The 24,041-nt window shown below is 43.7% G+C and overlaps 1 protein-coding gene and 1 pseudogene across 1 annotated transcript in view; one reads left to right on the plus strand and one right to left on the minus strand.

The window, feature by feature from the left end:
- LOC147000213 (uncharacterized) overlaps nucleotides 1-20,737 on the minus strand; it is a 123,776-nt pseudogene extending 103,039 nt beyond the window's left edge.
- The window catches only part of Jcad (junctional cadherin 5 associated), a 42,618-nt gene continuing 35,112 nt past the window's right edge, over nucleotides 16,536-24,041 (plus strand). Inside the window, exon 1 of the mRNA XM_021150751.3 lies at nucleotides 16,536-16,656. The gene's annotated coding sequence lies outside the window, so the exon portion shown is untranslated. The remainder of the gene's footprint in view (nucleotides 16,657-24,041) is intronic.

The following is a 24,041-nucleotide window of genomic DNA, read 5'->3' on the forward strand; positions in this document are numbered from 1 at the left end:
AGAGCAAGAACAAGCAAGAACATCTGGCAGAGGGCAAGCATCAAGAGTGACTTCCTTGAGGAGTTCCCTGAGCTGAGCAGCTGGTCCCTAGATCGAGGCAAAGGAAGGACCTGGACACTGCCCACTGTCTGACGGTTATTCAGTCAGAGAAAAAGAAAGTCTTGCACCCTCAGAATTCTCGTCTTGAAAGCTGTGTACTGGATCCTGAAGCGGTTTGTATTGGAAGGAATTACCTGGAAGAAGTTGTCAGGGAAGCTCTTGGCAGCCAGGGACAGTGGCAAGTATGCAGAGCATTAGTGGGTTTGTTTTTTTTTTTAATCTCTTGGAAATGATATTCCTTACAAAGAATAATGGTTTCATTGTGAATGATCCCTCGTGGGCTAATATTACCATGTTTGATATTCACCTTGTAATGCTGCTTTGAAACCTTTAGAAAGTTCCTACCATTTGGAACCTAGGATCACTAATGATAAGTTTGGGGCTTTTTAAAATTATTCTTTATTTTATTATTTATTCTGAGACAGGGACCAACTATGTGATCCTAGCTGGTCTGCAACTCACTTTCTAGACCAAGTTGCCACTAAACTCATAGAGACCCACTTGCCTCTGCCTCAGAATAGCTAGGATTAAAGGTGTTCACCGTGATACTGAGTCCCAGTGGTGGGATTTTGAAGGTGAAATCTGCCCCTCTGTGACTCCAAGGTGGACTCTGTCTCTGCAATCTCTGTTCGCATAGCTCTTCCTGGCCCACACATAGCTCTTCCTGGCCCACACATAGCTCTTCCTGGCCCACTGATAAGGTAGATCTGGAACCTGGGCCAGCTTGCCAGACAAAGGGCAGATTCACTGCTGATGGTCTGTATCCAAGTACGAAGCCTCAAGCCAGCCAGCACTGTGGAAACTTTGCTGCTACAGCTCTTCTTCCCTCTACCTACATGGCATCAAATAAAGTTCTCACCTTCAGGAGCATACATACACAAGGATGATGTCATCTGACGGTCCTTTATTGCTGCTCTACCTGAGAGCATGGACCATGACTTTTCCCTCCTGATGCCGACCAGTATCAGCCCCAGAATCAGCAGCACCTACTTTCCTCTGGAGCATCATCAATGAGAGCTCCATTATGGCTTGTTCTCAAGAGAAATGCAGTCTGGTCTGGTCTGTGACCTTTTTATGTCAAGGCATAAAGGAGGTCTGTTGCCATGGACCAATCATTAGAGGAAGGGCTTGTGTGATTGATGCCTCCTGATCTCTTTCTTTCCAGTCACCCTAGGTGTAATTTACTGATCTTCCTGACAGCTCAAAGCAATCAGATTCTTCCTCAAAAGGCTCATGGCCTGGGTGGGTGTTTTGTCCCTCTGTTCAGACTGTCATGAGACTCTTAGCCTTCATATAGGCAGATAGGAGACTGGATCAGATAGGCTGGATAGGAGACATACCTGTTGACACTAAGGCAGCTTTCCGATGCTGCTATATTTAAAAAAGAATCACCCCTTCATCCTGTCCTGTAAAACGTGCAAGGGGCCCTCTCAATTAGGTGTCCGCCTTGCTACATTCTCAATTCATCTCTGTGTGGTGTGGGGCATGACAGTTACAAGTAGGGTATGCCAGTTACAAGCTGACATCCCCAGAGTGCAGCCCTGAGGCTTGTCAGGAAACAAGCCTTCCCTGTACTTTGTGCCAGGGGAGCTACCAGGAGTGAGAGGAAAAGGCAGCAGTATCCGTAGTGGCTCAATTAGAAAACGTATGGGGATAGAAATGAAAGCCCACCTAGTTTCTCTCATAGCTAGCCTGATGGCTGTTTAAAGGGCAAAACACAGCACGGCTAGCGCTGGCCGGAATTCGGGGTGACTGGAACCCCCCCAGGGCTGATGGGACTGTAAAAGGGTGCAGCTGCTTCAGAAAGCAGCTTGGCAGCTTCTGCAAGAGTTAAACATAGAAGTCCCATATGCAATTCCACTGCCAGTATATACCCAAAGGAATTGCAGGTGGTGCCTCCAAACAGACATTTGCTCATTGTAGCAGACTCAGCACTTACATAACACACACAAATACAATGCATATGGTAGCATCAATCACAATACCTACCAAAATGGGGAGAGAGACTTTTGTCTACCAACAGATAGGTGGATAAATAAGATGACACATTAGTTAGCCCTAAAGAGGAGTGAATTACAGACACCAGCCTTGAAGACACTATGCCAAATAAGATATCAAATGGGAGGTACATTATTCTGGTTGTATGAGGGATATAGCGTAGATAATTTTACAGACAGGAGACAGTAGAGCAGGGTCTGGATGAGAGGTAAGACCATGGAGCTATTGGCTAATGGGCAAAGTTTCTCTTGGGGATGATGAAGTTTTTCTGGAAATGGACAGAGCTGAGGTGGTACAACACCATGCATGCACCGAACAGCATTGTGAGTGTACTGAGTGCTGGTGATGTATAATCTTAAAATGATTAAAATGGGGAAAAACTGAAAGGCTAGAAAGCTAAATTTTATTTGCTCAGGTCCTTGCCAAGGACTGAGGTGTCTCAGTTCCATCTAGAATCTTTGGCCCAGGGTCGGGTCTGCAAACTTGTTTTTTCCTGGCTAGGAAGTCTGTGAATATATCAGGACCTTACAAGAGTAGACATTTGCTTCGGGAAAGAGGGTTTTATTGAAGTACTGTTAATGTATACTGCTGCTCAAATGACTTCCTAGACTGTAAATTCATTGCAGCATGAACCTACTTTTCTGCCTGTCCTGGGACCCTTCTCCTGGGAGAAATCTTTTAAAATGAATAAAACATGCTTAAACAATCAGACTTTCTGCTGATTCTCCTCCACCTCCACCACCCTTTGTTTTCTTCTGCCCTTGACAGGGGTGATGGCTTTGCTCACAAGCCGGTTCTGATTCCTGTGAAGATGAGGATAACAGGCTGTCAGTCAATCCCATCTCACCAGTTTTATTTAGACTTTAATGATCAGCAATGACATTCTAACCAGGACTACACTCAGGCCTTTAACCCTAGCTGCAAGGCCTTCACAACGTCTTGGTGAAATTGGGATAGGCATAACCCAACAGCCCTGACAGGTATACATTCCTCATGGAAAAGGGAATCCCTTCCCTTACATGGCAGGGTGTGACCTGAAGACTTGGCTGTTTACAAGATGAAACTAGCTTCTGCAGCCAGCGCTCCCTTTGCCTGGCTGCTCTGAGTACATGGATAGAGTGAAATGTTGCTGATCTCACTCTAGTAAGAAATAGTTGATCTCAGTATGAGTGCATTGTTAGGCGGCTTTAACCTGGAAAAAAGCTTCTTTGGGTTCATAGTTTTATATATATATATATATATATATATATATATATATATATATATTTTTTTTTTTTTTTTCTCACAGCATCTCATATGTAGCTCTGGCCATCCTGGAACCAACTAAATAGACTAGGCTGGCCTTGAACTCACAGATATTCCTCTATCTCTGAGTGCTGGAATTAAAGGAATGTGCCACCACGTGGTTTGAAAGGCTCTGGTTCATCATTCGGTTTCCCCCGGTGCTTTTGGTCTGTGGTGAGATGGCATATTGTGGTGGGAAAGGGTGGTGGAGCAGAACACTCACAGAATAAGCCGGGGTTAAAGACATGGGACAAAGACTGGGCACCGTCTCCAACCCCCACTCTACAGGGAGTCTCCAAACCATCTATGGACTTTCCCACTCAGCCCCACCTCTTTCAGTGATCACCTCTTACTGTTTAAAGCATGGCTCTGGCCTTTGGGATTCAAACTGTAGCATATACCAAATGCTTAAAACATCCCATATGAACCATATTTGTAAATTAGAAGTGAAAACATGCCTGCACCAGGGAGCATCAGGCTAACACTGTTTGTCATCCTAGTCTAGGAGATTAAAAACAAGTGGCAGCATTAGGAGGGAAGTGTTACACTTTGGAGAGAATGCCCTGCAGCTCTGGAGCAAGGCGGGGCTGGCTCAGTGTGGCAGCACCTTCGCCTCTGATGGTTTCTTTCTCTGGAGGGACTTCTAGCTCAGACACTCACCAAGCAAAACCAAACACTCAGTTTTCCAATGCGTTTCCTCTTACTGCTCAGGCCAGGCTCTTCTCCCAGCTGCTCTCTAATCTGACAGCATGGTTCTCCCAGGATGGCAACCACTTGTATTTGGTATTTGGCCTTTCCCACAAGATGCTGCTTGACTTCATGATGGGATTTCTGTCCAGAATGAATGAATGTCCCAGAGTGGCCTTAGAGTACAACCACAGATGAAAATCTAATCCTTGAAGGTGCCAGGGATGGCTTGGCAGGTAGAGGTGCTTGCCATTAAGCCTGGTGACCTGATTTCAATCCCTGGGACTTACTTGGTGGAAGCAGAGAGCTAACTCCCAAAGGTTGTACTCTAACTTCCAATTACTTTCCATACCATGACCCCAAACACACACTGTAGTGGAAATAATTTTAAAAATCTAATAGTTGGAGAAAGCTAAGTGCTCCATCTCCTTAGCCAGCATCTCACCCATAGTATAAAGTATAATTTCCCAGGGTTCCTGGGACAAACATGACCATGAAACCAAGGATGCTGTGATTAAGTTGTGTGAAGTGTCATCAGAGTTAGAAAGGTAATGAGAACTAGAGACACAGACAGTGCGTAATTGAACCTGTTAGAAGTTCACACAAAAGGGAGTCTTCCTGGCAGCTATTGTGTCAACTCTGCATGGCCAAGGGATACTTACTTCAGAGGTCAGGACAACCTCTTTGTATTGCAAAGCCTTTTCCCCACACAGAATATGACAGTTCCTAGAAGTCTATATTGGTTTAAGTTCCATTTCAACAGAATTGAATATAACAAAGAAACCTGCAAAAACTAGTCTGGCGTGGGGATGAAAAGTGTCACTTCCTCCAGAAAAAAAAGTCACCTTCAATGACTAAAGTAAAAAGTCACCTTCATGACTGAAGAAGTAAAAGGTCTCTAATAAGGCCTTCCTGGCTTCTTCCCTGGCTATCACTAGCAGCTGGACGTGAACACAGCTTCAGATTGCATTGCCTTTCCATGGAAATCATTATCCTGCTCTGTTGGGGAGATGCACGCATGTATGTGCACATCAGCACCTTCCCTTCATGATTCACCAATTGCAGCTTGTACAACCCACGTATGCACAGCCCAGGAACCAATGGGAGCCAGGCCTTGATAGCCAGGCTGGCTCGTTTGAGCATTCAGGCCGGAGAATTTGGTTCAAGGCACATGGGGAATACTTGAATTTGAAACAGAGGAAACTTCGATGCATTTAAAACATGGTTACATTACTTTTAACATGATCTGCTTGAAATTCTCCCATGCACCAGGAAAGGCAAGAAGCTGTGAAGTACTCTCTTATCTCCAGTGTGCTGTGTGCAGTTATTCAAAAGAAAATACATGCCTCCAAAAACATGCTTTGTCTACAGTGCCATGGATCAAAGCCATGTCCTGGAGCATCCCAGACAAGTACTCTGTCACTGACCTTCACCCTAGCTATGATCATAGCATTTCCAGGAATTACAACACATTTATCAGTCTTATTCGAATTCTGCAAGCTAGTTTTACTGCCTTGTTCATACACCCTGTTCATACACTGTGTCACATGTACTGCACACACACACACACACACACACACACACACACACACACACACACACTCAGATTAAGCCCTGAGACTCCATATCTCACATTAAATGGGGGTCCTCTTATTAAAGTGTTATTTTGGGAACTGTGCTGTCTGAGTGGCAGAATGAAGGTAGCTCTAAATATTGTGTCTTTTAGGATGCAGGCACAACCCTCTATGCTCTTTTGAGAGGGTTAAAAGAGCCACAATGCTTTGTTTTGACCTGAAAATGCACACAGTATATTCTATCAAAAAAGAAAGGGAGGTATGCTTGTATTCTCATCATGAGGGAGGCAGTGGCCAGGTATGGCAGTTCCAGTCTAGTCTGGGATGGGTGTGAAATCCAGTTTCAAAAACTAGGTGGTAGGAGAAAGGAAAGAAGGAAGGAAGAGAGGGAGGGAGGGAGGGAGGGAGGGAGGGAGGGAGGGAGGGAGGGAGGGAGGGAGGGAGGGAGGGGAGAAGGAAGGGAAAATGATATCTACAATCTTGTTTTCCAAGGCCAAGTGAAATGGTCTTTTCTAAGATTTGTTAATTATGTTATTGCTGTAACATTTTTTTCCTACAAAAAAGCAAATGAATATAGTAGTTTCTGAGCCATAGACCTGGTGGCTTATATTTGTGATTCAAGCCATTCAAAAGGCTGAAGAAGGCAGACTGAATTCAAAGCCAGTTTGGGCTGCACTATGAGTTGAAGACTAGTCTAGACAGGTTAGTGAGATTCTGTCTCAAAATAAAAGATATAAGAAAGTTTTGGGGATGCCGCTTAGTGGTAGACCATTTACCAGACATGGATAAGGCCTTGGGTTCAATTCCTTATAGAGCTGGAAGAAGGGTTAAATGAAAAAAGATGTAATTTTCCCCCATGAGCCCCATGAGAGAATGGTGCTTAAAAGTGTCATTAAGTTTCTAGAGATTGACAATTCACCACTGCCAGCACTGTGCTGTGATGTGCCAGGAGCTTCAGGGCTCCCATTCTTTGCCATAAATCTCTAGGAAGGTGCTACACAAAGATGGCCACACTAAAGGGCACAGCAGCTCTGTACTGAGTGTGTCTGTGTGTTCTTGTTACCCAAGGAAATTGAGGCTTGGACATCTAAATTGATCTGTCTAAAGACAGAAAGTCGTCATCAGCATTGCAATCTAAGGTGAAATGGATGAGCCTGCATGCTCATGCTTCTCCCCCATCATCAGATGCCAGCAAAGGTGCCTGGCAACAGGGAACACGATGATGCTGGAACGCACTCAGCTCCCGCAGTGGGGCTGGGGGTTAAGAATCTAAGATCCCCTGCTGATGACAAGCTCTGATGGAACTGGTCACAAGCTGTGGCTTATGTGCACACCTCACAAGCTGTGGCTTATGTGCACACAGAACCCGAGACTTTGAAGATGCAGATTTGCGAGCCTTTAGCTAAGTCACCACTGCTGTTTTTCCAAATAGTCCCTGTTTACTGATCCATGATTTAGCAGAGTTGACTATGGCACTTCTAGTCTTTCTTTCTTTTAAAACTTATTTTTATTTATTCACTGACACTTTCATATATTTATATACAGTGATCATATTCATCCTACTGACTCCTCTCATCCCCCTCACATGCCCTCAGAGCCCCTTCTTCCAGTCTACTTCCTATTCTCTTGCCCCCTCTCCACTCATCTATTGAGCTGCCTGCATAAGCATGGATGTAGGTTATTTACTACTTCATGAACAACTTACAGTGGCTGCCCCACTCAAGAAAAATGACCTCCCCTTTCCCAGCAGCCACCATCTGCCCAGGGATCCTTAGTGGGAAGACCTCATGAGCCCTTTCCAGGACTTTTCTAGTCTCAATGGCTTAACTTGCAAATGGCAGGTGGCATGCTCAGGCTGGACTGTGACTGGGTCTTATGCTCAGGAGAACGCTTGCAGGGCACACATGCTTGCACAGAATCTTGCTGTAAAAGTGTTTGGGGTAGCAGGAAAAAGGAGTGTGTTACTGCAGAGGGCAGGGGAAGGTTAAATACATAAGCATTACTGAGTAGTGGTGGTCGGTAGCTGCAGAGTTAAAGATCTTTCATGAGATCTTTAATATAAATGCTGAGTAAGCACTTTTTTTTTTTTCCTTTTTGGTTTTGGAGATGGGTTTTTTTTTTCTGTGTAGTTCTGGCTGTCCTTGAACTCACTCTCTAGACCAGGCTGAGCTTGAACTCAGAGATTTGCAGGGCTCTGCCTCCCAAGTGCTAAGACTAAAGTATGCAACCATCAATGGCACCACCATCATCACTTGGCCATGGGTAAGCACTTTTAATACCAGCAGCAGGTATTTATTTTCTCAAAGCAGTAACATTAGTACCTGTGAGATTCCTTTTATTGTGCTTATATTAGTGTATAAAATTACATGTAAGAAATGTACCTGTCTTGGGCCAACAAATGGCTCACCAGGTAAAAACACTTCTTGCCCAGCCTGAAAACTTGAGTTCAGTCTCTGGAACCCATATGGTAGAAGGAAAGAGGTGACTCCCACAGGTGTCCTCCTATCTGCCATACATGCCATGGCATGTAATTATATACCCCCACACACATTAAAATAAATAAATGCGATTTAAAAATTCAGGAAAGAAAATAGATGTGTCTTTGTTGTTGTTGTTACTATTATTGTTGCTGGAAAGGGAACTCAAGGCTGAGTTACCAACAAATGAATGAATGAATGAATGAATGAATTAGTATCTCAGGAGTTCTCTTCACTTTAAGTCAGCCTTTAAAATGTAGAACCCAAAGGCTGGATGTAGCTCAGCAGCTCACAGCACATGCCACTTTTGCAAAGGACCTAATTTGGTTCCCAGAATCCATATTGGGCTCACAACTGCATACAACTTCAGCTCTAGGAGATATGACACCATCTTCTAACCTGAAGCCACTTCTATCTCCAGCACACTTATACCTAACTTTAAAAGTGATAAATAAATCCTTGAAATATAAACATTATAATAACCCTTAGCTTTATATGGGCCTACTGAGTATGAATGAAGCAGGACTGCCCACAGAAAAGGTGTCTATTTGGCTGTGTTATGTTCCAAAGTCACACCGAGGATGGCTCCAGGGTCTCCTGCCTACTGAGGGAAAGCGAGGTGATAGGGGATTCAACACTACAGCAGGCACCTGTTAGTTATGCTACCCTCTAGGTATTTGATGGTTCTAGCAAAGTTCTAATTCACATTCCAGACAACAAAAAATATAGGGGAGGTTCTAAAACTACACAGCAATGAATGAATCCACACTTTAACCAGGAAAACCAAGACGTGCCTGCAGCTCTGACTGGCCTGGGACTTGCTTTAAAAGCATCCCCTCAGGTATCTATGCACAGATGGAGGCTACAAGCACAAAGGAGGCATCCAGTAGGAGTGTATCAGTTGCTGATAGCGAAGAATGCAACCAGTGATCAGGAGAAGGGAGAGGAGCAGAGCAAAGGAAACATTGCCACAGCTAGTTGGAGCTCAGAGAGCTTAACTCAGCCAGATAAGACCCTGCACACAGATTTACTGTTCTTTTTGTAACTCTTAATGGTGAAAGTCCCCTTTCACTCAATTTATCACTCTTGCTCAGTCATATTCAATATGTACCAGCTGCCTTTCTACAAACTGCTAACTCTCTCTCTCTCTCTTTCTCTCTCTCTCTCTCTCTCTTTCTCTCTCTCTCTTGAGATAGGGTTCCTCTGGGTAGCCCTGGCTGTCCTGGAACTCACTCTGTAGACCAGGCTGGCCTCGAACTCAGAAATCCACCTGCCTCTGCCTCCTGAGTGCTGGGATTAAAGGTGTGCAGCACCACACCCAGCTGCTAATCATCTCTTATTCACGCAGTATTTTTGTTTAGAAAATGTGATTTGTTGTTGTTACAGTAAACAGAACACACAACTAGCGTGCAGTTTCTTTATATACACAGCATCCAGGCTCACAAGAAGTCAATGAGAGAACAGTGAGCTGGCTCAAAGAGGAACACAGCTCCACAATTTTTAAACTTAGTTTTAAATTAATTTTTTCTAAAGTATACAGGTGTGTCTATGTGGGGATATATGCACATGAGTACAGGTGTCCACAGAGTCCAGGGGTGTGAGTACTCTTGGTGTTACAAGTGGTTGTGAGCCATTTGGTGTGGGTGCTGGAAATTAAACTTGGGTCCTCTGAAAGAGGAATATGTATGCTTAGCCACTGAGCCATCTCTCCTGCTACTCACCTTCCCCTCGCCCCTGCCCCCTGCCCCAGACATACAACAAAGATTTAAAATGGACTGACAAAGAATTCAAATGTAAACATTTTCTGAAAGGGCTTCCATTGGGCTTTTGCTTGGGTAACCTGATTGGTCCCTGGTAGTAAGTTAAGAATGTTTGTTACTGTTTTTTATTTGCCCACTTATTTTTGTTGTCTTGGTTTGTTTTTATTCTGGGGATTGAACCCAGGGCCTCACACAGCAAGCAGGCACAACACTCTTCCACTTCCTATCCTGGATCTTATTTTAATGAAGGTGACTGACCGTGACAGAAAAGGATCCCGTGGTAGGCACACTGAGTTCTGCAGGATCACAGGAAAACTCTGGGTCAGTCAGAAGGTAGAAGGTTCTAGGGGCTGGCCTGATCATCAGCTTTTACTGGGGCTTCCTTCTGAACGGCTTGGCCAGGCAGGGGATGGCTCCCTGGTTGTTAGTTACTTAGCATCATTTCAGAGAGATTTGGGACTTAGCTGCTCTGAGCTGTCTGGCACCTGACCTAGCTTGATTTACTGCAGGGAAATCCTTGGTTAGGCATGGTGTGTAGTTCAAAATAAGGGCTTTCTACAGAATAGGGCATTGTACATCTGAAATAAATATCACAAGCAGAAGCGACTTGGGGAGAAGGGGGTTGGTTTGGCTTATATGCTTTATAGTTCATCAGTGGGAGAAGCCAGAGCAGGAACTCAAGGCAGGACACTGGAGGCAGGAACTAAGCAAGGGCCATGGAGGAAAGCTGCTTGCTGGCTTGCTCAACCTGCTTTCTCAAACCACTAAGGACTACCTGCCCAGGAATGGCACCACTCAAAATGGGCTGGGCCCTCCCACATCAATCATTAATTAAGAAGATGCCCTACAGACTTGCCTATAGGCAATGGAATGGAGGCATTTTTTTCTCAATTAAGGTTCCTCTTCCCAGGTAAGTGTCAAGTTGACAAAACCAACCAGCACACTCTATGTGCAAGCATGTGAACATGTGCACATGTATTCCTAACACACACAAACACACACACACACACACATGTTCACATATATGTTTAAAAAAAAGTGGGAAAGAAATAAAAAAGGAAAATCCAAGGTGGGCATGCTGAAATGCTACTGGCTTCCTGGACCTTAAATATGACCCAAAGTCTCATGTGTTGAGGAAGTGGGCACCAGCCAATGATGCTACTGGCATGGTGAAACTTTTGGCAGATGTGGTGGTTTGTATATGCCTGACCCAGGGAGTGGCAATATTAGGAGGTGTGGCCTTGTTGGAGGAAGTGTGTCACTGTGGGGGTAGCTTTGAGACACTCTTCCTAGTTGCCTGGAAGTCAGTCTCCTTGTGATTCTCTTTGAGACAAGATGTAGAACTCTCAGTTCCTTCTCTAGTGCCATGCCTGCCTGGAAACTGCCATGCGCCTTCCTTGGTAATAACAGACTGAACCTCTGAACCTGTAAGCCAGCCCCAATTAAATGTTTTCCTTTATAAGAGTTGCCTTGGTCATTGTGTCTCTTCACAACAATGCAACCTCTAACTAAAACAGTAAGTGAGGCCTGGGAGAAAGGAGTTGGGCCACTAAGACCTGGCCCCTCCCCTCTCTCGTTTGGCCTCAAGTCGCCATGACTTGGGAAGTTTTGCTTCACAGTACACTACCTTTCATGCTATTCTGCCTTAGAAAGGGTTAAAAACCAACAGAGCCAATTGATGATGAGCTGAAGCCAGGAGGCAAAGTAAACCCTTTCTGTGTATCAAAGTTTATTGTCTCTGGTAGTTTGTCACAGTGATGGACACAGCTGATTAATACACAGTTTCCATAAATTGCCATATATGGTTTTGAGAGAAAGATAAGTAATAGGATGGAAACTTCTTCTAAAGGATAATCTCCTTTCCAGTGCGTAAGTAGAATAATTCAGTATCAAACAGCTCCAGAAGTGTGCAGTGCTCATGAATATGGACAGGCTGGCCGGCCAGAGAGACTCAAGGAAAAGTAACGCCCACTGCTTGACTCTTCCACCTTCATGTCATCTGTGTCTTGCTTTATGTCACAGATCTAACAAACCTGTCAAATATTATTTTCCTTTTTTTAGGTGAGCATTTCACCACTGCCCAGTCAGCCAGCTCCCTTCAGCTGCTCTCATGATTCCCATTTTAATTTTCATTTGCATTTATTTTCCTGTTTGTGTGTGCACATTTGTGTGCATTCCACAGTGAGGTCAGAGAACAACTTACCGGAACCAGTTCATTTCTTCTACTGTGTGAGTTCTGGGATCAAACCCAGGTCATCAGGATTGACAGCAGGAGCCCTCACCTACTGAGTCATCTTGCAGACGCCCACATACTTCTTATTTAAAAAATAAAGTCACGTGCGGTTTAAAAGTACTGAATTAGTTTTGATTGATTCTCAATTGGCTGGTATGAGAAGAGAATGAGGAGCCTGAGGTACCCCTCAAATGCTGATCACACCTCTGTTCTCTAAAAGCTATGCTGACATCTCTCTGTCCCAGTGGGACACCAGCTAGACACAACCATTCCCAGGAGAGACCAGCACTCAAGGGTTTTTCTTAAGAATCTGACAAGGAGTGACAGAGTGCAGGCCATAGGTGCTTGGAATGTCCCATCTACCTCTAGTCAACAGCAACTCTGCTGTGGTGAATGTTGACAGAATCTGGGAGCAAGGAAGAGGCTGTTTTCTATTATTAATGTGTAGCCCTATATGGGAAAAATCTGACACCCAGATAACCAATAATTAAAAATGTTTTTTCTTAAACCTCCTGGAATAACCATGAAGATTCAATTTTTTAAACTATAATTGAAAAGTGTTTATTTTTTCCTTAGTGCCAAAGTTCTTGAATTATGTTTCAGTGTTAGGTCTAAGTCAACAAGGAAGAAAGTGCTGTGGGACTGTGTGCTCACACGGTGATGCCAATGGCTATGAATTATCAGTGTGTGTTAAATGCCAATCATTCTGCTAGATTTTCAACACAGGTTTTTTTGTTTTGTTTTTGTTTTGTTTTGTTTTTGCCACCTGGGTCTGGAGATCGAACCTATGGGCTCACAGATGTCAGATTTGTTAATTAGAATTTCCATTGCTGTGAAGAGACACCATGACCAAGACAACTCTTATAAGGGACATTTAATTGGGGCTGGCTTACTGGCTCTGAGGTTCATTCCATTATCATCACGGCAGGAAGCATGGCAGTGTCTAGGCAGGCATGGTGCTGGAGGAGCTGAGAGTTCTACATCTTGTTCTGAAGACAAACAGAAGACTGATTTCCAGGCAGCTAGGAGGAGGGCCTCAAGCCACACCCCACAGTGACACACTTCCTCCAACAAGGCCACACCTACTCCAACAAGGTCACATCTCCTCATATTGCCACTTTCTGGGCCAAACATATTCAAACCGTCAAAGTAGGTATTTCCAATTTCTGTGCTTGGGCCTTGTCTCTCAAAATTTGCTGTGTTTAGAAGTGATCTGGATACTGGAAGTACAGATTCCAGAAACACACAAACAAGAAGAATCTGGTCATGTCCCTTGTCAATAAATCCTAGGAATCTATTAATCAAACCCTTTCAGTGGGACTAGAGAACCTCCCAGGGAAACTGATATCTAGTTTATAGTAAAGAGTAATGAGGAATTACTGTAACACATATCAGTATCTAATCAATTTTTATGGTATTGTTGACACAAAACGCTTTCTTCTCTGTTCATAACCATCATTGCTTGCCTTTCTACAAGTCAACAGACAAATCAATTTTTTATCAAGGACATTAGTCTTTTCAAATAAATATGACACTTGGTAGTGTTTTATAGACTAAAGGGGAAAAAACAGTATCTAAATTAACCAAAGAACACTTTATGGCCATCAGAGAAGATCCCCGAAGAAAGGGCATGGTAGAGTTGTTCTAAGTGCTTAAAAGGAAATTGAATTAAAGAAACAGAATTTGTTATTTTTTTTAAATTTCCTTCTTAAGTATTCTTTCTCTGGTCAATGCACATCTGTCCCATGACTCAATAATCTAAGTTCCTTCCTGAGTCTGTAAAACCTCTTGTCCAGGATTCAGAGGAAGGTGGGGACCCTGAGCTTCCGGGCTGGGTGAGCATGTGCTCTAGCCTATGTTTATAGCACTATTGTTATGAAAATTCTTTTCCACAAAATTCTATATTTTACAATACAAAACCAGTGGCTATTTCCCTTTATGTTTTTATCCTCCCACATCAAGAAGATGAGAGAAAAAAAAGGAGCTGAAGATTCTGGAAAGTGATGACTGGGAACCTGGGAGTTTAGGAGAAGGCAAGCTAGTCCTTTTAGGGTCAAAATAAAATATATAGAGGCATTTTCTGAATTGCCAAGATCTGCCTTATGAAGAAATGGTCTTTAATATAAAACCATAACCACAAACATGTGTGTGCATATAAATGTGCATATAAAACATGCATATTTACGTATACTTGTTTTTATCAATATTTTCACAGACTGTTTGCTTTTTTTTAATGTGTTTATTTGTCTTTGAGACAGGGTCTTGTCATGGAGTCAGACTGACTTGAACTAATCATCCTCCTGCCTCAGCCTCCTGAGTGCTGGAGTTCAAGCTCTAGATACTTACTGTATCACAGCATGTCTACACACTGGTGGCCAGTGTGAAAATTAGCCAGAGACTGTCCCCACCACTTGTCATGATGCCTGGTCTCCTTATGCCTGTTGTTTGATGATGGCCCATTCACACTCATCTTTTTTTTTTTTTCAAAGTCTCCCCACCTCTGATCTTGACCCTCTCCCCAACTCCACCACCACCCATGCTACTGCTCTCTCCCCTCCTAATAGTTTTCCTTCTCTTTCTTATGTAAAACATGGCTTAAGTAAGGCCTTGCTACAATGCACTGGAGTGAATAATGAGGAAGCTAAAGACTTGGAGAGGGGTCCAGGAGGGTCTAGGAAACACAAAAATCCATGAAATTGTGAAGTTTCCTTCTTTTGAATGGAAAGATTTTAGCCTCACTACTTTTCCTAATTAAATGTGCCTTACCAGTCTTTCTGCTAAAAAATTCTTATTTCTTCCTTTTTGGTTCAGTGTCTTGGTATCTTATCAATGTTGCTTTTCTACTGCAACTGTATGGCATCTTAGCTCTATTATGAAACTTTGGTGGAGTTAAGCCAGAAATTCAACAACACCATGTTGTTCTCTGGGAAGACACCTCTTGATTTCAGCTCAATGGCTGATAAACAGTCTTGCAAAGTGTTTGTCTGCCTGTGGGTAAGACAGAAGCAAATAAGTGCAACAAGGATGTAGGTACTCTACAGAAAGTGTCTGTGGATATAAACACATTTGTGATCATGGGCTTAGAAAAGAGGTACTTGTGGGTGTGTTCAGAGCCTAATCTTGGTTGTCAACTTGACCACACATGGAATTAACTCAAGCAGATAGGCACACCTGTAAGGGATTTTTCTTGGTTGGATCATTTGAAATCAGAAGTTCCACCCTAAATCTGGACACAGTTTCTGGTGGCAGGTCACAAAAAAGGACATGGAAGAAGGAAGCTTTTGCTTTTTGCCTGCTTGCCTTCAGTCTCGTCTGTCCTGTTCTTTTGATCCACTTCTTCAGTGGTTTGAGAACCTCCTTCTTCAGGATTCCAATGTAGACAAAACATCTGAAGCTTTCTAGGACCTATCTAGAAGTCAAGCATCACTATGGGACAGCTGAGACATTCAGTACTGTAGGCTGAACAACTACCAGATCTGTCAGGAAACAGATGATGTTGGGTTACTCAGACCAAAGCATGTAAGCAACCAAATGTATATGTGGAACTTTTTAGATTCCTTTTGAGGTTAATTAGGTTCCTTTTTAGAGAACCCTGATTAAAACAGTGCCCTTGAACACAAATTTCTGAGTTCATTGAGTTGGCAGTGGCATACACTATTGAAACAATCCATCCGTGCATGATGACTTCATAATAAGTAGCAAAACAATTGGTCCATTGCCCTAGTGGATCTGGCTCTGGCCAATGTCCCTGCACTCTCTCTAATCCTCAGCAACTTTACCATTTGAGGTCGTCTCTTTGCTCTCCAAGGCTTGAACGTCACCCACTAAGTCTGAACAGTGGTTTGAACTCTCTGCCCTGATGTTGCAAGAAAGAAACAAGGAGCCAGGCTGGCATCAGGAAATATTAAGCAGGGCCTGAAGTGTCCTACCAGGCACCTACTATGTCCACAGCCTGCATGTGGCAAATCCTTCCCCACATTTGTCTTCCTCACCTCTCCAAAGAGGATGGGATAGTGGATCTCCCATGGCACCTAATCGTTAAAAGATTAGGCTGTCGTTTCTGCCTTTCATCCCATCGTGTGAGTGTGTGTGTGTGTGTGTGTATGCGCGCGCGTGCGTCTGTATATGAATGTTCTGTATGCATTAGCGAGTGACTTAATATAAGTGTATGTGTGTTTCTGTGTATATGGACATTTGCCCAGGGTTGACACGGTCCAAACACAGTGACAGGAGAAGAGGGGAAAGGATGGACAGCCCTGTGCCAGCTGCGCTGTTCCTTGTTCCTGAAGCACTTGTCCCAGCCTGGATCCAGGTGCAGCCTTCTCCCTCCAGAAGCCTGCTCCCTAAGGAGGGAAGAAACCAAGTCAGGCGGTGGGCGGAGCGATGCTGGGCGGTGGGCGGGACTGTGCGGGGCGGAGGGCGGGGCGTGCGAGTGTGCTCCGAGCATGCTCCACCCGGTAGTAGCAGGCTGGGTGGCTCGTGCAGGTCCCCGCCGGCCGAAGCGGCAGCGGCTGTGGCGCGGGACAGTATGCGGGAACCGGTCGGTAAGTCCTGGCAGCCGTCCGTTTGGGTCGCTCCCACGGCGTCCCGCGGGCCCCACCTCAGCCTCCCGCGCGCGCCCCCAACTTCTCTAGCCCGGATATTGTTGGGTCCCTGCCTTGGCGTGAGGGGACGCCCGCGCAGCGGGTTGCAGCCCAGTCCGGGTCCCGAGGGCGGCGGCCGCAGTTCAGGTGCCCGGAGTGGGGAGGAGGCCTGGCTGATGTTGGCTCCAGAGAGCGCGGGTCTCGCGTGGGTCTCCCCCTAGTCCCGCGCCGCAACCCGGCGGACCCTCCATTCCAGGACTGACAGTCCGGGTTCCCACGACGCCCTGGCCCGCGGGACCCGCGGTGGGACAACGGGAGTGGCCGCGCCCGCTCCGGTCCCGGCCCGGCCCCACCACCCGCCGGGGAGTGGCTGGCAGTCCGCTAAGCGGCTCAACGGGATGGAGCCGCCCGCACCCCCACGCCCAGACCGGCACAGCCTCCTCGCACCATCCCCAGCCCCGGTGACCCGGGACCCCGGGACCCCGGAACCCCGGCCTCTGCTGCACCCGTACCCTCTTGTGTCTGACCCAGGAGGCTGAGTGCCTCGGGCTCCTCTTGGGGAGGAAAATATCTGGCGGGGAACTTCAGTCAGCACAGCCCGGCCGTGCCCTGGCCGGGTCTCATCCACGCTCTCTTGTGGTCTCCCTGCCCAAGTCTGCGAGGCCGGCCCTGGCTGGACCACACAACTCCTAGGCTTTTCCTGTCTGGGACAGTTTAATCTGTTTCTCCTACAGACTCGTGTTTTCTTTCTTTGGATCTTTGCTTTTTTTAGAGAAGCAAAGATAATCTAGGGATTGGAACTGAACGTTAGAAGATGGGAGGAGTCCTGAGGGGGAGGTGAGAGGTGGGATTCTGGCACCCAGAAATACTCTGCATGTGAGATACATAGGAAAAAGTGGACTAGATTCAGTGGGGTAAGCACGGAGTAGGTAAAACTCCAGGAACCAGTCTTTGCCAGGTGGTTTTAGAATTTTAGATGGCTGGATTGAGACTAACACAACAGGAGCGCCTACAGAGGACTCTGGGAGTATTATGGAGGTTCCATTTCATAGGGGTCGTTTGGACTTTTTCTGTGAAATTGGGAATTTGAGAAATTCCCTTGGTTTTCCACAATATTCTGTGTCTTTGGTCTTTCCTTGATAGAAGGTCTAATTCTTTATCACCTCTTGAACAAGTTTCCTGAAAGTTTTCCCCTGTTATTCTGGGCAGAGCACAATGGGGCAAACTTTGACTCCCACTTCAGTGGGCAAGCAAGTATTTGTTGAACAGAGGCCTTTAATCTGTGGTCCTTCCTCCTGCAGAGCCTGTGCTGCTGATACTGGGAGGTGAGGGCCCAGGGAGCTCAAGAGACTAGGGAGATAGGGGAGTCGAAGTCTGGTGTAGGAGAGGGAGAAGTTTGTTTTTCCAGCCACTTGGAACACAGGCCACGCCTGAGCAGCCACAAGCTCTGGAGGGCTTGACAGGCTCATCAGAGTTATCTGATAACTCATTTGAGAGGTCACGGCTTCCAGAGGCAAGCTGGGTATTGTTCCCACTCTATAAAATGTTAACTGGCCTTTGGAGATATACAAGAAAAATAGATACAGGTCAGTTTTTCAGCTTAAAAAAGGCACATCTAAGAAGATATTAGAAATCTGCTTTGTGGGATGCAATTTAGAGATAAGTCCTGTATATACTGTGAGCATGAAGTTCTGGAGTTAACAGCTCCTGCAGACCCAGAGCCCCTGTCTCTGCTGGGAGAGGCATCTTCCTTTGGAGGAACAGTGAACAGGGAACATGGTCGGAGGCCAGTTTCTGTGTTAATGAGCTTGGCAAGACTTGAAGGTAATTAATCTGGAGAGTTTAGAACATAGTGTTGGGCTAAAATGATTGTTCTGTTGTGTGTTTTACTTGATAAGCCAAGACTTTATCTCCGAACTCCCCCTGGGCTGAGGCTAAACCCTAGCTGCAGTTTCTTTTGGTTATAGCAGATGTTAGTTTACCTCTTGGTGATGAATGCTGAGACACCCCAGTTTGTTCAATCCAGAATCCAGGAAAAGGAAGGCCTACCTTGGGCTCTTTGCTACACCCTTTAACACAGAATAGAGACCCATCCCCTGATTATAGTAATTTTCATTTGATTTGAAGGATCTTGTTTAAAACATATTTATCACTTTTATTTTCTATAAATACATTTCCTGACAATTTTCTATAGATGATATGATTTAGCTACACAAAAAATGTATTGTCAGGTACCTTCTTATGAGTCTGGCTGTGTTATGATTTGTAGCCTGGCTCTTCTGCATAGCCATACTGTTACGAGCAGGCACATCAAAGATGTCAGGAAATAAGAATGGAAGCCAGCATCTGCTGGGGAGGTGCGGACCCAGCAACCGACCCCACGATCACAGCGAGGTCACAGGGAACCATCTTCTTTCTTTTACTGAATCACTGAGTTTTGCAATGTTTTGCAACTTTTGAAATAACTTCATGGCTTTTATAATTAGTAAGTAAAAATTACATGAAATAATTTGAGCGTTCACATTTTTATAAAACGTTGCTGCCTTGTTAGTCTGGAGATATTTTAAAAATTAAAAAAAAAAAACCAGCTAATCACTAAAAGTGTAATCAAAGCTGTCCTGGGACAGTTGGCGAGATGATATGAAATTAGAAAATTTCAAACTATTGGAGACTTTATATTTCCCCCAAACAACAACAAGTTCCAGAGGGTTAAAAAACAAAACAAAACAAACAAACAAACAAAAATCAAACAAAAATTGACTTGTTTTTGTCTTTCTTAATGACATGTAATCTTTCAGAAATGTTACTGAGGTTCTTAGGGTCTCATAAAACTGGAGTGAGGCAACCAAAGTACTAATTGTGTGACACAGAATTTAGAGGTGAAAGAAAAGGTGTGTGTGTGTGTGTGTGTGTGTGTGTGTGAATGTGTGTGTGTGTGTGTATGAATGTGTGTGTGTATGAATGTGTGTGTGTGTATGTGTGTGTGTGTGTATGAATGTGTGTGTGTGTGTGTATGAATGTGTGTGTGTGTGTGTGTGTATGAATGTGTGTGTGTATGAATGTGTGTGTGTGTGTGTATGTGTATGAATGTGTGTGTGTATGAATGTGTGTGTGTGTGTGTGTATGAATGTGTGTGTGTATGTGTATGAATGTGTGTGTGTATGTGTATGAATGTGTGTGTGTGTGTATGAATGTGTGTGTGTATGAATGTGTGTGTGTGTGAATGTGTGTGTGAATGTGTGTGTGTGTGTGTATGTGTATGAATGTGTGTGTGTATGAATGTGTGTGTGTGTGTGTATGAATGTGTGTGTGTGTATGTATGAATGTGTGTGTGTGTGAATGTGTGTGTGTGTGAATGTGTGTGTGTGTGTATGTGTGTGTGTATGAATGTGTGTGTGTGTGTATGAATGTGTGTGTATATGAATGTGTGTGTGTGTGTATATGAATGTGTGTGTGTATGAATGTGTGTGTGTGTATGAATGTGTGTGTGTGTATGAATGTGTGTGTGTATGAATGTGTGTGTGTATGAATGTGTGTGTGTGTGTGTATGAATGTGTGTGTGTATGAATGTGTGTGTGTATGAATGTGTGTGTGTGTGTATGAATGTGTGTGTGTATGAATGTGTGTGTGTGTGTGTGTATGAATGTGTGTGTGTATGAATGTGTGTGTGTGTGTGTGTGTGTATGAATGTGTGTGTGTGTGTGTATGAATGTGTGTGTGTATGAATGTGTGTGTGTGTGTATGAATGTGTGTGTGTGTATGTTTTGTGTATATATGTGTATGTGCATGTCTGGGTATGTTCATGTACATGCACAAGTGTGTTGTTTGTGTGCATGTGTCTGTGTATAAACGTGTGTGTCAATGTGTATGTATGAGTGTTTGTGTTTGTGTGTGTGTGTGTCACCTTTGACCTTAATAGTAGAAAAGGGAAATGGAGAGTTAGAAGAGGCAATACTTGTTTTAAAAATTAAGCACATGACGTTTGACATTGTGTTCCCTTTTCCTTTAAAAACCATTTAGCACCAGTCCCACTCACCGCCATTAACAGCGTTCCAAGACATTTTAAAAACCTTAAACCAGTTTTCCATCTGTTTTTTTTTTCTTGTCACCTTAAGAAAAGTCAGTTCAATGATGCTTGTCTTACCCAAACAATTACTCGCACTGAGTGCGCGTGTGCTTCCCGGCTTCCCTAAGTTGGACAATTTGAGTGCCCTGCCATGGAGGACGTCGCACTGGGAGCTATGGAAACAAGTTTGTAAGAACTTCTCTCAGGACTTAGAACAGAACTGTGCAGTTATTTATTAATAATAATCAGGATTAGCGAGGGCAATGACAGACTTCTTGTTCATGATAAAACACACTTCCACCACTGGAGGAGAAAACTTTACAAATGCACTTATCCTGAACGACGCATCCCACTCTGGCTTTTTTTTTTTTTTTCTGTCTTTCCCATTTATCCCTTGTTTAAAAACAGCACTTTGTTGTATATTAATTATATAGTTAGACCTACACATTGTCAGTTGAGGAAATATTTACACTGAACTGCCAACAGTTTAAGGGACCAATTACATCTTAAGTGTGGAATGTCAGTGTACACAGCCGAGGAGTTTGGGAGTATTTTTTAGAGGGAGGCATTGTCTATGAGAATGTTAGAATGTAAGTTGTCATCTTGTGTTGGGTTTCATCATCAGAGCATGTGACTTGAGGCTTCAGGAAACAAATGAGGAGCCTTTGACAAATGGAACACTTGCCATATTCTAGAACCTCATATCATTTCTTAGTTTATTCTTTTTTCCACAATTTCTTTTATGGTCATTGATTCTTTCTGATATGAGACGTATTTTCAAAGATGCCTACAGTTAATTGTACCTAATAATACTTTATTTTAAAGTTTTTTAAAAACTAGAATACAAACTGAAAATTACAAGAACCAGACAAACAGCTGTTCATTTATCAGACTACTAAAGCTTTGAAAAATCAATATTGTCAGTGGTGAGCTGCGTTAGGAGCTGTATTATTCCATATTGACAATATAAGTGATCATATTAAACTAATAGCTTACACTGATATAGTTTAAGTTACAGTGTAATGTGCAACCAGGTTCTGCGTAATGACTATATGGGTGCTGCTGCTTTAATGATAAACTAGTACACCAGGCTGGAGAAATGGCTCAGTGGTTAAGAACACTTACAGCTCTTGCAGAGAATCCAAATTCAGTTCTCTACCCCCATGTCAGCTGTGACACTTTTCTGTGCCTCAGATAGCTGAAAATACAATTTTACACATGTTTGTGCAAACTTCAACCCTCCCATGTATTTAATGTCCTACTAAACAGACATTTAATTCAACATACTTTCATGAATATAACTTGTATAAATAGTATTGAATTTATATGTATGCACCTCTGCTTATGTCATTAGAATGGGTCCCAAGAAATGAAACTGTAGTCCATAGGGTGTACCCATGCTTGCCTTACTTGACTATAATAGAATCTAGCTGTGTTGTCCTTCTTGGCTCAGCCTCCCATCGGCTGTAATTAAAGGCAGGTATCGTCAGTGGGGGCTCCTGATCACTGGTGGATAAGGAACTATCCATTTGCACACACACCCCTATTTAAAACACAGAGTTCTGTATCATCCTCAGAAGCAAACATGCTTTTGCAAATGTTTGGAACTGGAGAGATATCTCAGCAGTTTAAAGAGTGTCTTGGTCTTGCAGAAGATCCAGAGTTCCCAGCCCCCATAACAGTTGGCTTGCTTGACACCCCCTTCTGGCACTCTGAAGGCACATATACTTGTACACATGCACATGAATAAAACTTATGTATTTTTTAAGCTTTGATAATCTGGGATGTGGTTGGTCACAATTTGGTTTAATTTGTATGTCTTCAACAATTTGATTTAATTTTTATTTTTTTTGATTTTTGGATGAATGAATTCTCTCAGGTTTTTAATCAAGCATTTGTCTTTTAATATTCAGGTCGTATTCTAATAAAAAAATTAGAGAAAAATTCTGGTTTTGGTAATGAATTTATTGACATTCTGTTCCCTTCCCTGTCTTGGGAAGATTTATGACTATAAATACAAAAATAGAATATTGTTATTTTTACAAATGAGAAGAAATTGGTAACTCTTAAGTGGCATCCATTTGCTGCTCTGTGCTCCAAGTGATGGGACTTTGCATAATTGAAATAATACCACCAACACTGTAGCGTCCTCACCATGAAGGGTTTATCTTTATCTTCTCCTGTGCCCAGAGCCAGCACACCTAGTATCCGATGTACCCCATGCTAAATAAGCACACTATTGAATATAGGCTGGAACAAGAGTGCTGTTTGGAATGGAGAGTTGCTGGTTGCTTGTGTTCACTGTAAGGCCATTTGCCTCTGCTCTCTGGTGTGGCCTCTGCATGGGTGCTAATGCGGCCAAGGTCAGAGGGTCTATCTGCGTATGACCTATTTAGCTTTGTTCCATGTCATGGCCACAAACTGTACTTTTTTTTCTTTTCTGTGCCCAGCTGACTGGGAAAAATAGTGTTGTTCATCACATGAGAGACAGGTTGGAGGGAGGTCCTGAATTCCCTAGCTGTGAAGAGCTCAAGTTGTTCACTGTGCTCTTTCAGGGATCTAAAGCCCTGCTTTTCTTCTCAATGTCCCAGGATCCATCAGGACATACACACACAGACACACACACACAGACACACACACACAGACACACACACACAGACACAGACACACACATAGACACACTCACACACACACAGAGACACACACACTCACACACAAAACATATAACTCACACACACACACAAGTCTTTCAAACTAAACATACACGTTCATACACTCAGACACTCCCATATAGATTCTTTCTCATATACATATATTGTGAACCACACAACTCACACACTAACATCCTCTCCTCTCTCGCACACACATGCTTTCTCTCTCTCACACACACACAAGTCACACACTTACATATAGACACACACTGTCTTTCACCACACCCCTATACTTGTGCTGTAAGCACAGCTCTGTCCTAATGCAAGGACATTGTTATCTGCAGCTTCCTATTTTATAATTCAGTCATTTGAATATTAAGGATACAGATGATTTAGAAGTGAGAAATGAGTTGGTGGCTCATCAATCTTCCTAATGCTGTACCAATCCCAACCATAAAATTATTGTCATTGCTACTTCATAACTGTAATTTTGCAATTGTTATGAATTATAATGTAAATGTTTTTGGACACAGAGGGTTGCCAAGGGGGTCACGACCCACAGGTTGAGAATCACTGGTCTAAATAGTCTCACTCAGCTACTTTGGAGGGACAAAAAAAATGAACTTTGA

The sequence above is a fragment of the Mus caroli genome, unplaced genomic scaffold, assembly GCF_978045245.1.
Source record: "Mus caroli unplaced genomic scaffold, Mus_caroli_1 scaffold_19, whole genome shotgun sequence".
NCBI classification, from domain to species: domain Eukaryota; kingdom Metazoa; phylum Chordata; class Mammalia; order Rodentia; family Muridae; genus Mus; species Mus caroli.